At 45.7% G+C, this 14077-nt stretch overlaps 1 protein-coding gene across 1 annotated transcript in view; it reads right to left on the bottom strand.

The window, feature by feature from the left end:
• Larp1b (La ribonucleoprotein 1B) overlaps positions 1 to 9836 on the bottom strand; it is a 98639-nt gene extending 88803 nt beyond the window's left edge. Inside the window, 2 exon segments of the mRNA XM_037206564.1 lie at positions 149 to 207; positions 9182 to 9836. The gene's annotated coding sequence lies outside the window, so the exon portion shown is untranslated.
• Between the last annotated feature and the right edge of the window lie 4241 nt (positions 9837 to 14077).

Raw genomic sequence — 14077 nt, 5'->3', positions numbered from 1 at the left:
CTGAGTTCAGTTCCCAGGAACCACATGGTGGCTCACAACCATCTGTAATGAGATCTGGTGCCCTCTTCTGGCCTGCAGTCACATATGCTGTATACATAATAAATAAATAAATCTTTTTTTTTTTTAATGACATCCTGTAAAGGCATACCTTGTTGGATTTCTTTGTCTTGAGTTTTCCCGCTTTTATAATTTTTGGGGAACTGAGCTCTAAAGAAAATATGTAAAATTATTTTTACAATCATTTCATTTAATAAATTTAGCAAAATAAGTATTTCAATTTTGGCAAGTTAGCACAGTCATCACTCACAATAAAATTCAAGTTTCTGGTACTCAAATTCCTAGAAAGATATCGACTATAATATGCAAATTCAAACGTTATCCACATCTGAAAATGGGCTCAAGCCTTTAATCCCAGCATTTGGGAGGCAGAGGCAAGCAAATCTAACATCCAGGGCTACACAGAAAAACAGTTTAAAAAAACAAAGAAAAAAATGGAAAATACTAATTTATACTAAGCTGGCAGACCAATCCTTTTATTAAGAAAATATAAGATGGGTGGTGGCAGCGCATGCCTTTAATCCTAGCACTAGGGAGGCAGAGGCAGAGGCAGGCAGATTTCTGTGAGTTCGAGGCCAGCCTGGTCTCCAAAGCGAGTTCCAGGAAAGGCGCAAAGCTACACAGAGAAACCCTGTCTCGAAAAACCAAAAAAAAAGGAAAAAAAGGAAAAAGAAAATACAACATGCTGGGTGGTGGTGGCACACACCTTTAGTCCCAGCACTCAGGAGTCAGAGGCAGGTGGATCTTTGAGTTCAAGGATAGCCTAGTCTACAAAGTTGAGTTCCAGGACAGATGGAGCTACACACACACAGAGAGAAACCCTGTCTTAAAAAACAAAACAACAGCAAAAACCCAAAAGAGAAAAGAAAAGGAAACTTATTAAAATTGACACTGTAACTTCTAAGTAAAATTCTATTCTACCCACTTTCTCGTTCTCTCCCTTTTAATTTTATTTTTTGCCATGTCACAAATGGGAAAGCAAGTGTTCTACCTCCAGTTACAGCCCCAGCCCTCAACTCATTTTGTGATAGGATGAATTATTCTATATGATACCATCACCAAGGAACACTTAGAAAAGGGGTTAGGACTTCAAACTACTTCTAGGAAACAAACAGGTATGGCAACCTTAATAGATTATACCTAGTATCTCTGTTAGAGATTCTGTTGCTGTAAAACAACATTACCAGAGGCTAGAAAGATGACTCAGTGGTTAAGAACACTTGCTAAGACCCGGGTTTAGTTCCCAGCACACAAGTGGTGGCTCAGAATCATCCATAAATATAGTTCCAAGTAATCCAACACCTTCTTCTGACCTCTGTGGACACGAGGCACACACATGGTACGTACACATACATACAAGCAGGAAAAACACTCATACATATAAACTAAATAAATTTTTAAAAGACAAAGAAAACAACAACAAACAAATGACCAAAACCAACTTGGAGATAAAAGCATTTGTTTTATCTTACACTTCCAGGTTAACAGTCCATCAGAGAGGGAAGCCAGGGCAGGAATATAGAGGCAGGAGCTGATGCAGAGGCCACAGAGGAGTGCTGCTTACTGGCTTGTTCAACCTGCTTTCTTATAATACCCAGGACTACCAGCCCAGGGTGGCACCACAGTGTATTAGCTCCTCCAACAACATTCATTAAAATGGCCCTCAGGCTTGCCTACAGGCCAATTTTATGGAGGAATTTTCTAAATTGTGGTTCCCTCTTCTCAAATAATGCCAGTTAATGTTAACGAAAATAATAAAAAAAAATAAGACAAACAAACAACCAGGACACCCAGAATCCAGACACAAAAAAAAAAAAATTAACAGGTCCCTGTAGAAATTTATGGGCTGGGGCTGCAGGTAGAGAGCTTACCCAACATGCAGAGGTCAAGTGCCCCCAAACAAGCAAACAGACAACCATTGCATCACCTATCCTTATCTTAAAAGAAAGCACAATGGCTGATCATAAAAACTGTGTTTAAATTAAGGCTTTTAAAGCTGTGGTTGTGTTTTTTATATTCATTCACTTACTCATTTATTATTTTACTTACTTTGTGTGGGGGGGTATTTATTTATTTATTTGGTGGTTTTTTTTTTTTTTTTTTTTTTTTTTTTTTTGGAGGCAGAGTCTGGATGTGTAGCCCTGGCTAACACGGAACTGGTTATGCAGACCAGCTAGCCTCAAACTTGAAGTGATCCTGTCTCTGCTTTCTTGCCTAGTATTGGGACTACAGGTGTGAGCCACCACAATTAGCCCTATCAGTCTGGGACTAGGAGTCTACCATCAGTATAAGCTACAATAAGTCTCTCTCTCAGTCTCTCTCTCTCTCTCTCTCTCTCTCTCTCTCTCTCTCTCTCTCTCTCTCTCTCACACACACACACACACACACACACACACACACACACACACACAGCCTCTCCCATATCATAAAGCTAGAAATAGATTTCAATAGGATATAGAACACTTATCAAAAAGGCAATAGGGAGATTGAAGCAGGCGACTACCAAAGTTCAAAACTAGGCTGGCTGCAATCTGAAAATCCCTCTGAAGTGGAGAGGGGAGCTGGAGATACGGCTCCTGGTTAACAGCCTTCCAGAGGACCTGAGTTTGGACATGCAGGTCATAACTGCCTGTAACTCCATCTACAGGAGATTCAATGCTATCTTTTGACCTCTGTAGGCACATGCACATCTCTCCCACACACATACACATAATTAAAACTAAAATAACAGCCAAGTGTAGTGGCACAGGGCTTTGATCTCTGCCTCCTAAGCGCAGAGGCAGGCAGATTTGGAGAGGCTAGCCTGGTCTACATCTAAAGTTTCAGGATACCCAGGGCTACATAGAGACCCTGTTTCAAATTAATTAACTAAATAACTATATATACTTTTTAAAAGAATATTTCTCAAAGAAGGTAACACGGCATGGTGAAATGTGCCTGTAATACTCTACAAGTACATGGATTATCTAGATAGTATGTGTATGTGCATAAATATGTACATGTGCATATGAATAAAACATATCAAAGAACATGCAATGCAGGTGCACATACCTTGGCAGTAAACAGTGTCTCTACCTAAACTTATGACCTGCTTAACAACAAGGAAATCATGCCTGGTACAGGAACCTTAGCCAGCTATTCAGAGTTGGTGAAGTTACCGATCTTAGAGGAGAACCTACAAGCAGCACTTTATTATTAAACCAGCATACCCCCTAACTACATTCTAAATATGTCCTTATACCCAAGTGTAGTTCTCCCTACTCATCAGGGAAACATGAAACTTCCCTTTAAGAAAAATCACAACCATGCTGGGCGGTGGTGGCTCACGCCTTTAATCCCAGCACTAGGAGGCAGAGCCAGGTGGATCTCTGTGAGTTGGAGGCCAGCCTGCAGGGAACACGGCAGGAGAGAGGGCGGAAGACAGAAAGAAGCAGAAGATCAGGGAGTTTGCTGTGAGATTGGGTCTCACAGGAATGCCAGAAGCCATACCCATAAAGTCTTACCAATATGACTACCTAGCCATTAGCTGAACGAAGGCCACACCATAATAGACATGCCGAAGTGGACAGAGGAATGACCATGATGCCTCAATCCTACATAAAGAGCTACAAGCTACAAAGGAATGCTGAAAGAGGGAGAAAGAGTCTTCCCCAGGGAAAAGTACAATTGGCTATCCAATACCAATGGTCAGCCCTGAAAACATACATATAAGTAACATTATACAGACAGAGCAGGTTGTTTTTATATATAGGAATATGAATATATGTATATATATAGGAATAGCAATGAAAAAGAGGTCATAAATTTTAAAAAGAGCAAGGAGGGCTTGGAGGGAGGGAAGGAGAGGAAATGATGTAATTAATATTATAATCTCAAAAAATACAGGAGTGTAGGACAAAAAAGGGGGGGGTGACCACAGGGAAAGAAACCTAAATCTCCAGTAAAAATATTATTTGGGGCCTGGAGAGGTGGCTTAGCGGTCAAGAGCACTGGTTGCTCTTGCAGAAGACCCAGCACCACAGGGTGGCTCACAACTGTCTGTAACTCCAGTTCCAGGGGATCCAATGCCATCTTCTGGCCTCTGAAGACACTATGCACACAGGTGGTACAAGATATTCATTCAGGCAAAAAACCGAACACAGAAAATAAAAATAACTAAATCTTTAAAAAAAATTCCTCAAAAGGAAAATAATAAATAAAATAAAAAATTCAAAAATCCAGGTTGGCAGTGCAAGCCTGTAATTCTAGCAGTGGGAAGGCTGAGGTAAGAAACTAAAAAACAAAACAAAACAAAACAAAACAAAAAACAAAGGCCAATTCTGAGCTACACAGCAAGACTCTCATCTAAAATAAGCAGAAAACACCACAAACTCAAACACCAAGGAAAGGCTTACTTCTCTCATATGCTAACAATATCAATTTACAGTCACTGGAAAGCAATGTGTCCAACAGTAATACCCCGTAGTATAACACCTTATTTCTACATTGACCCTAGGGAAAGGCATAAACAAATACAAAAGATACCTATAAAATGCTGCTCTGTCAAGATAAGGGAGGGGAAGAAGCAAGGCTCAATAGGTCGTCCCTAAATTAGCCATGTGAGCCGAGTCTATGGAGTACACCACAATTTCAAAAGTGAGTCTAAATTATAAAGGATTAGCCAGACAGCGGGGCATCACTGTGGGGATGGTATGGCACAGGCCTTGAACCCACAACACTTAGGAAGTGGAGGCAGGAGAATCAGAAATTCAAGGTCTGCCTCAGCTACTTAGTTTCAGGCCAGCCTGAGGTACACAAAGCCCAGTCTCAAAAGCCAAATTAAATTTAAAAATCAGGCTGGGCGGTGGTGGCGCACACCTTTAATCCCAGTACTCGGGAGGCAGAGCCAGGCAGATCTCTATGAGTTCGAGGCCAGCCTGGGCTACCAAGTGAGCTCCAGGAAAGGCGCAAAGCTACACAGAGAAACCCTGTCTTGAAAAAAACCAAATCAGACAGTACTTTAAATAAAAAAAAGGTAGATGAAATTTTACATTCCAAGCACACCTATAGAATATACTTTTTGAAAGTGCTAGAAGGATCTAAAAAAATTGTAAACTGATTAATCAGTAACATGACTTTTTTTTTTTGTTTAAGATGTATTTCATGAAGGTATTAACAGCAAACTTACTTGGGGTTTAAAAAAAAAAAGTGGGTTGATAAATAGCAACAAAGCCAGGCATGATAGCACATGCCTTTAATCCCAGCACTAAGGAGGCAAAGGCAGATAGATCTGAGGTCAGCCTGGTCTATCTACATAGTGAATTTCAGGCCAACCAGGACTATGTAGTGAGATCCTTTCTCAAAACAACCAGGGTCAAAGAATAAATATGAAAAAAAAATGAGCAAAATATCAGTATTTTTATATTCCCAGTTTTTGTGAAATTACACTATAAGACAGATTTTTACTATACAACTGCAGCTAAAAGCAAGTGATTAACAAGTCATAGACTGTTACTTAATGAAGGGTTGTTAAATTATAGCTGTTTAACACAAGCTTAAGATAGTTCAAGATCTTAGATCTTAGATACTGAATTCAAGACATTCCTAGGTGGCCCTGGCTTTGGCTGAAGTATTTTATCTGGTTTCCCAGAAACAGCAATACACTATCAGAGCCATCCTAAGAGTGGAAGAGTGTCTCATGTGAGCCATCAAGAATCGCCTCACTTTTGTCTGCCAATATGGCTGGCTAAGTAGGTAAAGGAGCCTGCTGCCAAGCCTGACCTGGGCTTGATCCCCAGAACACACATGATCTAAGGAGAGAAACAAATCCCTCAAAGCTGTTCTCTGATCTTCACAGAAACACACACACACACACACAATAAATAAATGTAATAAAGTTCAAGGTCGTATCCTAAAGACTCCCCATGCTTCCTATAATGTATCTAACTCTGATAACAGAGTTTATGGCAAAAATTTGTGGATGTAATTCCTTCATTAATAAGAGCACAGTTTAGCTGGGATTAATATCCTTTTCTTTCTCTTTCAAGAGTATCCTATTTTGTAAAATAAATTCTAGAAGCACCCTCTCAATAGATTGCTAATTTAATATAGCTTAATCTGCATCCTTTGAATCCTAAATGATCTCTGGACATATTTGATTACTTATCATTATTATTATTCTCTTTTTGATATAGGGCCTTACTTTATTTCACTTTAATTATGTATTGATCTGTGTGTATGTGCATGTGAGTGCAGTTGCCCAAGGAGGTGAGAAAAGGGTGTTGAGATTCTCTGGAATTGGAGTTACAGGCAGCTATTTGCTACACAATGTGGGTTCTGGGAACCGAACTCAGATCCTCTGAAAAAGCACTATATGCTCTTAACCTCTGAGCCACCTCTCTCTCTAGCCCTGCCTCACTATATTGTTCTGGCTGGTCTCGAACTCCTAGTGTAGTTGATCCTGCAGCCTCAGCCTCTGGGTAGCTGGGGCTATAGGTATGTGCCATTATACATCTCATTCTTTTTTTTTTTATTTCCTATTTTAGAAAATTTTACTTTTGCTTTTGTGTACCACCCACGTGCAGACACCCTCAGGGATCAGAAGGCAATAGATCCTCTGGAACTGAGGTGAGCCTCTTGATGTGGGTGCTAGAAACTGAAAGAGCCATCTGAGCCATCTGCCCAAACCCTCTATCATCCTATTCATTTTTCTTCGGCAAATGAGAGGCCACAGCACCTAGCTTGCATGTAGGAAGCACTCTAGTGTTAAGAACTGGCTCTGATGGGTGTGGTGGTACACACCTTTAGTCCCAGCACTCAGAAGGCAGAAACAGGTGGATCTTTCTGAGTTTGAAACCAGCCTGGTCTACAAAGTGAGTTCCAGGAGAGCCAGGGCTGTTACAGAGAAGCCATGTCTTGAAAAACAATCAATCAATCAAACAAACAAACAAAAAAATTGGCTTCTTCGTGCCCATCATCCCAAACTGGGAGTTTGTTGCTAGCATGGATAATTCAGAAAATGTCATCTCAAAACAAAAAACAATTAGAAGACATGAACCCAGCCATGTCATTAATTTACAAGATCAATAATCTTGCCAAAGTCAACTAGCTAGTTAGTAACAACTAAACTATCACCTACTTACTTTGTATGTTCCTACACCACAATCTCTTATTTAGGTTAACTATTAGACACTGTGGAGGAAGAGCTTAGAGTCAGGGTCGCTACCCTGACATAGATCTGAAGAAAAGCATTGTTAATATTGCAGAGTAATATTGCAAGAAGTAAGAGCTGTCAATAAAGAAGCATGGATACAACTGAAACTCCTTTTGATTTTTTTTCTTGTTTTTGAGACAGAGTCTCCCCACATAACCTACATGGCTGTCCTTTAACTCACTACGTAGATCAGGCTGGCCTTGAACTCAGATATCTGCTTGTCACTCTCTCAAGAGTGCTGGGATTAAAGAGCGAGCCACCAGGCCAAGCTCCTTTTGATTTCCTGAGATTCTGGCATTGAATGTAATTCAGACCGGTCTCGAACTCATGATCCTCCCGCTGGAAACACAGCTATGGGCCATATTCCCATTAAGCATCACTGTATTCTTAATCTAAGAATGACTGAAGATCCAAGGGCAAGTAGGTTAAACTGTCAAATATTTTCCCAAGTAATTTGCAATTAAAATTCCTGAGGGGGGTGTAGGATATCAGCACATACAACTCGATAATAAAGCACTGGGCCCTGGGCTCATCCCCAGCATAAGAAGGGAAAAAAAAAAGGAATCCCAAGTCTCACTTTGAAAAATCTAAAAAACTGGCTTCATATTTGGAAATTCAATAAGTACAAATCTAGACGTGGAGAGGTAACCATCAATAAAGCAATCAACAAGGGCTTTCTTTTCTTACTAAATTGTAGAGAGGCTTGGCATAGCATGTTTTCTTCACTTAGCAATGGTAGTAAACAGCTCTTTTCAGCTAGGCCAGAATTATGCCAATACTAACGGAAGGCAAAATTCAGTGTTTTTTTTTTTTCCTTAAAGTGCCAAAATTTAGTAAGAATTAACGAGGAGAGTCGAATGCCTATAATCCCAGCAACTGGAAGGAGGCATTGGCAGGAGAATCAAGAGTTCCAGAGCAACCTGGGATACACAAATAGATCGTGTTTCAAAAGCAAACAAAACAACAACAAAATAATGAGGATTTCCGTGCAAAAGCTAAGAGACTAATAAGTTGGTTCAACATTTATCTCCCCCTACAGGAGAGATACAACTATCACATCTGTACAGAATTCCTTCACCGCCTTTGACCCCCACAACCCTGTAAACATACTCAAACTTCGGCTATTCCACTGACTCGCCTCACAACAGCGAAAACTTGCCAACAGCCTCAATTTCCACATACAAAGCCCAGTTATTTTAGTACAGTTTAATTTTAAAAACAAATGGGAAGTTTCACTCAGCTTTTCCATTTTTTTTTTTAAGACTTTAGTAAAATAAATTGCTCATTCTGGCTTCGGACGCCTAATCTTCCACATCAATGGAGTTACAGGCGTGCGCCACCAAGTACAGGCCAGTCTTAATCTTACTTTCTAAACTGTAGTTGCTGCAACCCAAATAAAGCCCCAAGGGCCATATTGCACCGGTCAGCATTCGAACGCAGTGGCACAACCCGATCTCTAATGCGCAGGCTAGCATGAGACCAGCCGTGCGATCCAGACTCCCGATCAACTGTCCTGTCAGGCATTCTGAAACGCAACCGAAAAACCACCCTAATGCCAGCTACACTCACAGCCACATCGCCCCAGCAGCCTTTGGGGACCTCTCCTCTCACCAGCTACTTCCCGAGCGAGCCCGGCCGCGCTTCCACTTAACACACAGACCCGCTTCTCCGGACTCGCTTACACTCTGGCAAGTTCACGGAAACTTTCCCACAGTCTGTCTGCGCTGCGTCCCGGTCGCCGACACGTGAAGAAGGCACAAGCCGAGCCGGGCCGGGCCGCGCTGCCCAGTCACCCACGCCGTGCCCCTACCCGTCAAGGAGAACCTGAGGTCCCACCTCTTCCTGTCACTCCTTCTCCCAGATGTCCATTTATGTAAATGGGCACGGTGAATGACACCTAGGAACCCAACACCTCCCGCGGACCGCGCTCACCGGCCTCCGGGGCGTCCTGAGCGGGCGGCGGCGCGCCGGTGCCCACGGGGGACAGGTGCTGCGGCAGCTTCTTGGTCCACGGGTTCCCCTTTGGCGGCGGCGGCGGCGGCTTGTCCTCGGGGCCGGCCGCCGCAGGGTCCTCTTGGGCGTCCTCGGGAGGGTCCCGCGGTGCTGGCGGCGGCGGCGGCGGCGGCGGTGGCAGCGGTGGGGCCTCCCCGCCGAAGGGACCCCCGGGCGCGCGCGCCTTGTGTGCCAGGTGCAGCGCCAGCGGCCTCACGGGCACGGCCGCTTGCGGCACGCTGTGTCCCAGCACGAGCGCCGGCGACGGCTCTCCCCGCGCCCCCGCGCTGGTGGCGGCCGCGGCCCGCTCCTCCCTCGCCTCCTTGCCCTCCCGCTCGCCGGGCGCCGGCTGCTCCGCCCGCCGGCTCGCCGCTGCCAACAGAGCGTCCCGGTCGCCGGCCACGGCGGGCGGGTCCTCCCGGGGGCAGCGGCGGGCACCGGGGCGCGAGCGGACATGGCCGGCCCTGGCCCCAGCCTCCTGCCCAGCCGGGGGCCGTCCGGGTCCAGGGAGCCCGGCCGCCCCTCTCTCTACACGGGGGCACCGACCCGCTTCGGTCCTGGGACGCGGAACCCGCCCGCCGAGGCGTGCAGCGCTCGGCGTGCCGCTCCTCCCCGCCCGCCGAGCGGAGCGCTAACCGCCCGCCGCCCGGCCTCGTCGCAGCGCACGGCCGGAGCTCGCCACACGCGCCGGGCGCGCCCGAGCCGCGAGCCCTCAGCGGGCGCGGGCGGCAACGCGGTGCTCCAGCCAGGCTGAAGGCTCTTAGGGCGATACGCGGAGGCGCGCGCGGCCTGAGCCGGTAACTGCCCCAGGGGGCGGGGCGTGCAGAGGGCGAGGCGGCCGGGGGCGGAGCGTGCGGAGGGCGAGGCGGGCCAGGGGGCGGGGCGTGCAGGGGCGAGGCGGGCCAATGGGCGTGGCGATTACTGTCCGAGGCGGGTCAGTGGGCGAGGCGTCCAGGAGGCGGGGCGCGCAGAGGGCGAGGCGGGCCGGTGGGCGGGGCGCGCAGAGGGCGAGGCGGGCCGGTGGGCGGGGCGCGCAGAGGGCGAAGCCGCCCGGACGACCCGCGTTCAGTAGGCGAGGTGCCCAAGGATCCCGGCGAGAACCGGGGGGCGAGGCGGGATGAGGGGCGGGGCTTGCAGAGAGCGAGGTGAGGCAGGAGGCGGGGCATGTCGAGGGCGTGTGGAGGGCGGGGCACCCTGGAGAGTGACGTGGCTACACACCCGCTCCCCTAGTCGCCTAGCTGTGCGCGACCGCGGCCTGACGAGTCTTTCCGAGTGCGGCGGGCGTGGTTGGAGGTGGGCCCCGCCCCAGCGGCGGACGACCGTGAACCTGCTACCCTTCGGGGCGCCTCCCTACTCCCGCCTCTGTGACCCAGGGACGAGGACTTTCTGCGGGGACCGCGAGGTCCATTTCCGCTGAGGTGAAGCGCTGCAAGCCCCTCACGAGAGCGGCTCCTCAGGACCCGGCAAGAGTTTCCCCATGAGGCTGTGGGCATCGCGGGCACTCCTGATCCTGAGTCCAGGTCAAGACCGAGCCCAGAAATGCCAAGGACTGCACTTGTCCGTCCTGATTCCACCCCACAGACAACGAAATGTTTCTTGGGTGCTCTTGAGTAAAACACATACTTAACATTTCACCCCCTTTTTCATTATTTACTTTTTTAGTGGGTTTTGATGTGGGTCTCCCGTAGCCAAATTGATCTTGAACTCAATTCAAGGCTGGGCTTGAGCTTTCTCTTTTGCTTGTTTTTTGAGACAGCGTTCCACTCAAGTCCAGGCTGACCTAGAAGCCATCAACTAGACCATTCTGGTTTTGAACTCAAAGGAATGCGCCTGCCTCAGCCTTTTAAATGCTGGGATGACTACAGGCTTGAGTACCACACACCAGCTATATTTTGAAGTTTTTTTTTTTTTCTTTTTAAGATTTATTCTTTTAGATTTTTCTGGTTCTGCGTCCCCAGGGCTGATATTAAAGACATAAGGACCACGCCCAGTAGCCTTTGAACACTCACTCTCTCTCCATTTCGAAGATTTATTCTTTTTTTAGAACCACCTGCCTCTGCCCCACAAATGCTGGGATTAAAGGCGTGCACAGCCAGCATGAATTATTCTATTTTTAATTTTGTGTGTGTGTGCACAAGTGTGCATGTGCCCTGAGTATCGGATCCTCCTTAAGCTAGAGATACAGGCTTTTGTGAACTGCCCAATATGGTGCTGGGAAGCCAAACAGCAAGTGCTCTTAATCTTCAAGCCATCTCTCCAGCCCCTAGTCTTCAACAATCGACCATGATTCCACCTCCCAAGGGCTGAGATAACTTCCAGTTTATTACCCAGTCCTTAATTTATCGAAATAGCACTTGATCGCAACAACTATATTCCCAATTTTTCTTCCCTACAATGGGTATTGAAATAGTACAGGTTTTCATAACCCTAGTAAGACCTTTCTGCTTAGCATTGAAATTTGATTTAAAGTGATATTGGCTGCACATACTGTACTTATGGCTTAATAAAATTATATTCTGGTGCAAGGTCATCATTGAGAGCACATTCCTACTGGTGAAAAGTCCTTCACCTACACCGCCCCCAGCCACATCAAATACTGTACTCACCATTTCACACATTACATCAGCTATAAACAGTAAGACTTTTCTTGTTTTCTACACAGAAATCTCTGGTTTACCTGACCCTAAGCAACCTCCTGAAACTGGCTGCTATTCAGTGAGGACTGTACTTCCATTTCAATTCCCAATGCCAACTTTAAGAGCTCTAGTCCTGGTAATACTTTGAATTTTAACTTCCAACCAGCTAGCTGTTCTTGTTACAATCAACTTTTAGTTTTTAAAAGTCTCGTTCAGAAATACTTAACTCTTGTACAGAATTGTACCAACAAATGCCAGTGAGTGTGACTCCAAACACATTCTATTCACTTTTACCATCAGCTTATTCAAATACACAACTGAGTCACTGGAGGAAAAGGAAATGTAATGGTGTCTTTCCAAAGTTGCATTTACTTGTGCTGCTGTGGATATTTGTCGTGTGTGTGTGTGTGTGTGTGTGTGTGTGTGTGTGTGTGTGTGTGTGTTGCATGTATGAAGGCCAGAGGAACACTTCAGGCAGCATCTACCTATTCATTTAGTTACTTTTTTTTTTTTTTTTTAGTTTTTTTCGAGACAGGGTTTCTCTGTGTAGCTTTGCGCCTTTCCTGGAACTCACTTGGTAGACCAGGCTGGCCTTGAACTCACAGAGATCCTCCTGGCTCTGCCTCCCGAGTGCTGGGATTAAAGGCATGCGCTGCCGCCGCCACCACCACCTGGCTTATTTACTTATTTATAGGTAAGTTTTCTCACTGGCTTAAACTCACCTAGTCTAGGCCAGCTGTCCAGTGAGTCTGTGCTTCCCCAGTACCACTATGCTTTTGTGTCCCCTCGCCCATGGGTTCTGGGCATCAAACTCAAAACCTCACAAGTACTTTACTGACTAAACTCTCACCCCAGCTCTGTGTTGTCTAGAAGAGTCACAGACTTCTCAAGTCAAGGTGAAGGATGATCAAGAAACAGTGTCTCTAGGAAACAGTATTTGCTTTGCAGGGAGAGAACTGGAGGACAGTTGTGGTCTCAGGGACTCTAGAATGCAGTGATGAGACTTAAGAGACTTTATTGTAGTGCATTACTACTGGTTGTGACAGGAGCTGGCTGTCTATTCTATCTATCTATCTATCTATCTATCTATCTATCTATCTATCTATTTATTTATTTGACTGGGGTGGGGGCGTTTTGAGACAGGGCTTCTCTGTGTAACAGCCCTGGCTCTGTAGACCAGGCTGGCCTTGAACTCACAGAGATCCACCTGCCTCTGCCTCCTGAGTGCTGGGATTAAAAGTGTGGGCCTCCACAGCCCACCTGTAGTAAACAACTTTGCTTCTTTTTACCCCTCCATATTCACTCTAGCCTTTTAAATTCTTTTTATTTGTTTCATGTTTTGTTTTTGAAGAGCAAGCAAGCAAGGTTTTATTAAGAAGTAGAGTAGGGGCTGGAGAGATGGCTCAGAGGTTAAGAGCACTGGCTGTTCTTCCAGAGGTTCTGAGTTCAATTCCCAGCAACCACATGGTGACTCACAACCATCTATAATGAAATCTGGCGCCCCCTTCTGACATACAGGAATACATGCAGGCAGAACACTGTATATGTCATAAATAAATCTTAAAAAAAAAAAAAAGTAGAGAGTAATAGCTACCTGGGAAGGATCTGGAAAGTGGGTTGTTCTGTGTTTTCTTTGGCTTGGTTGGTTTGTACTTTTTTTTTTTGGTTTGTTGCAACTGAGTCTTATTAGTTAGCCCAGCCTGGCCTGGAACATGCTATGTGGCCTAGGCTGGCTTCAGATTTTCAGTCTATCAGCCTTAGCCTGGAAAGTGCTGCCTGGAGTTGCAGTCATGTGCCACCACACTTGGAAGTTGCCCTTCCCCCTTCTCCTGACCTTGTACCACAGAAGTCTAACCTCTCTAGATAGTAGCAGTGTGCAGTCTTGCCCTCTAGTATCTGAATAGTCTGAAGATAGGAAGTTCACAGTCCTCATTCCTAAAGGTGGATCACCAAAGGTTGTCTGCAGAGCTTTCTCTCTACAAGGTCCTCTGTATTCTTACCTTTGCCCTTTTAGGCATAGCAATAATAGCTACCAGCCCTCAGGGTGCTCTGCTATCCCTGGTTGATTTCTCGGAAGATTGTCTATACCTCTGTAAATGGCACTTTCAACAACTTCAAATTACAAATTTTGAGTATTTCATATTAGTGACATTCATTAGTGGTAATCTAGCTAAGCCAATTTGCCATTGCCAACTTCCAT

This window comes from Peromyscus leucopus, chromosome 6, assembly GCF_004664715.2.
Source record: "Peromyscus leucopus breed LL Stock chromosome 6, UCI_PerLeu_2.1, whole genome shotgun sequence".
Classification (NCBI taxonomy): Eukaryota; Metazoa; Chordata; class Mammalia; order Rodentia; family Cricetidae; genus Peromyscus; species Peromyscus leucopus.
Note: the sequence above shows the minus strand (reverse complement) of the source record. Positions and strands in the feature narration are given on the sequence as shown.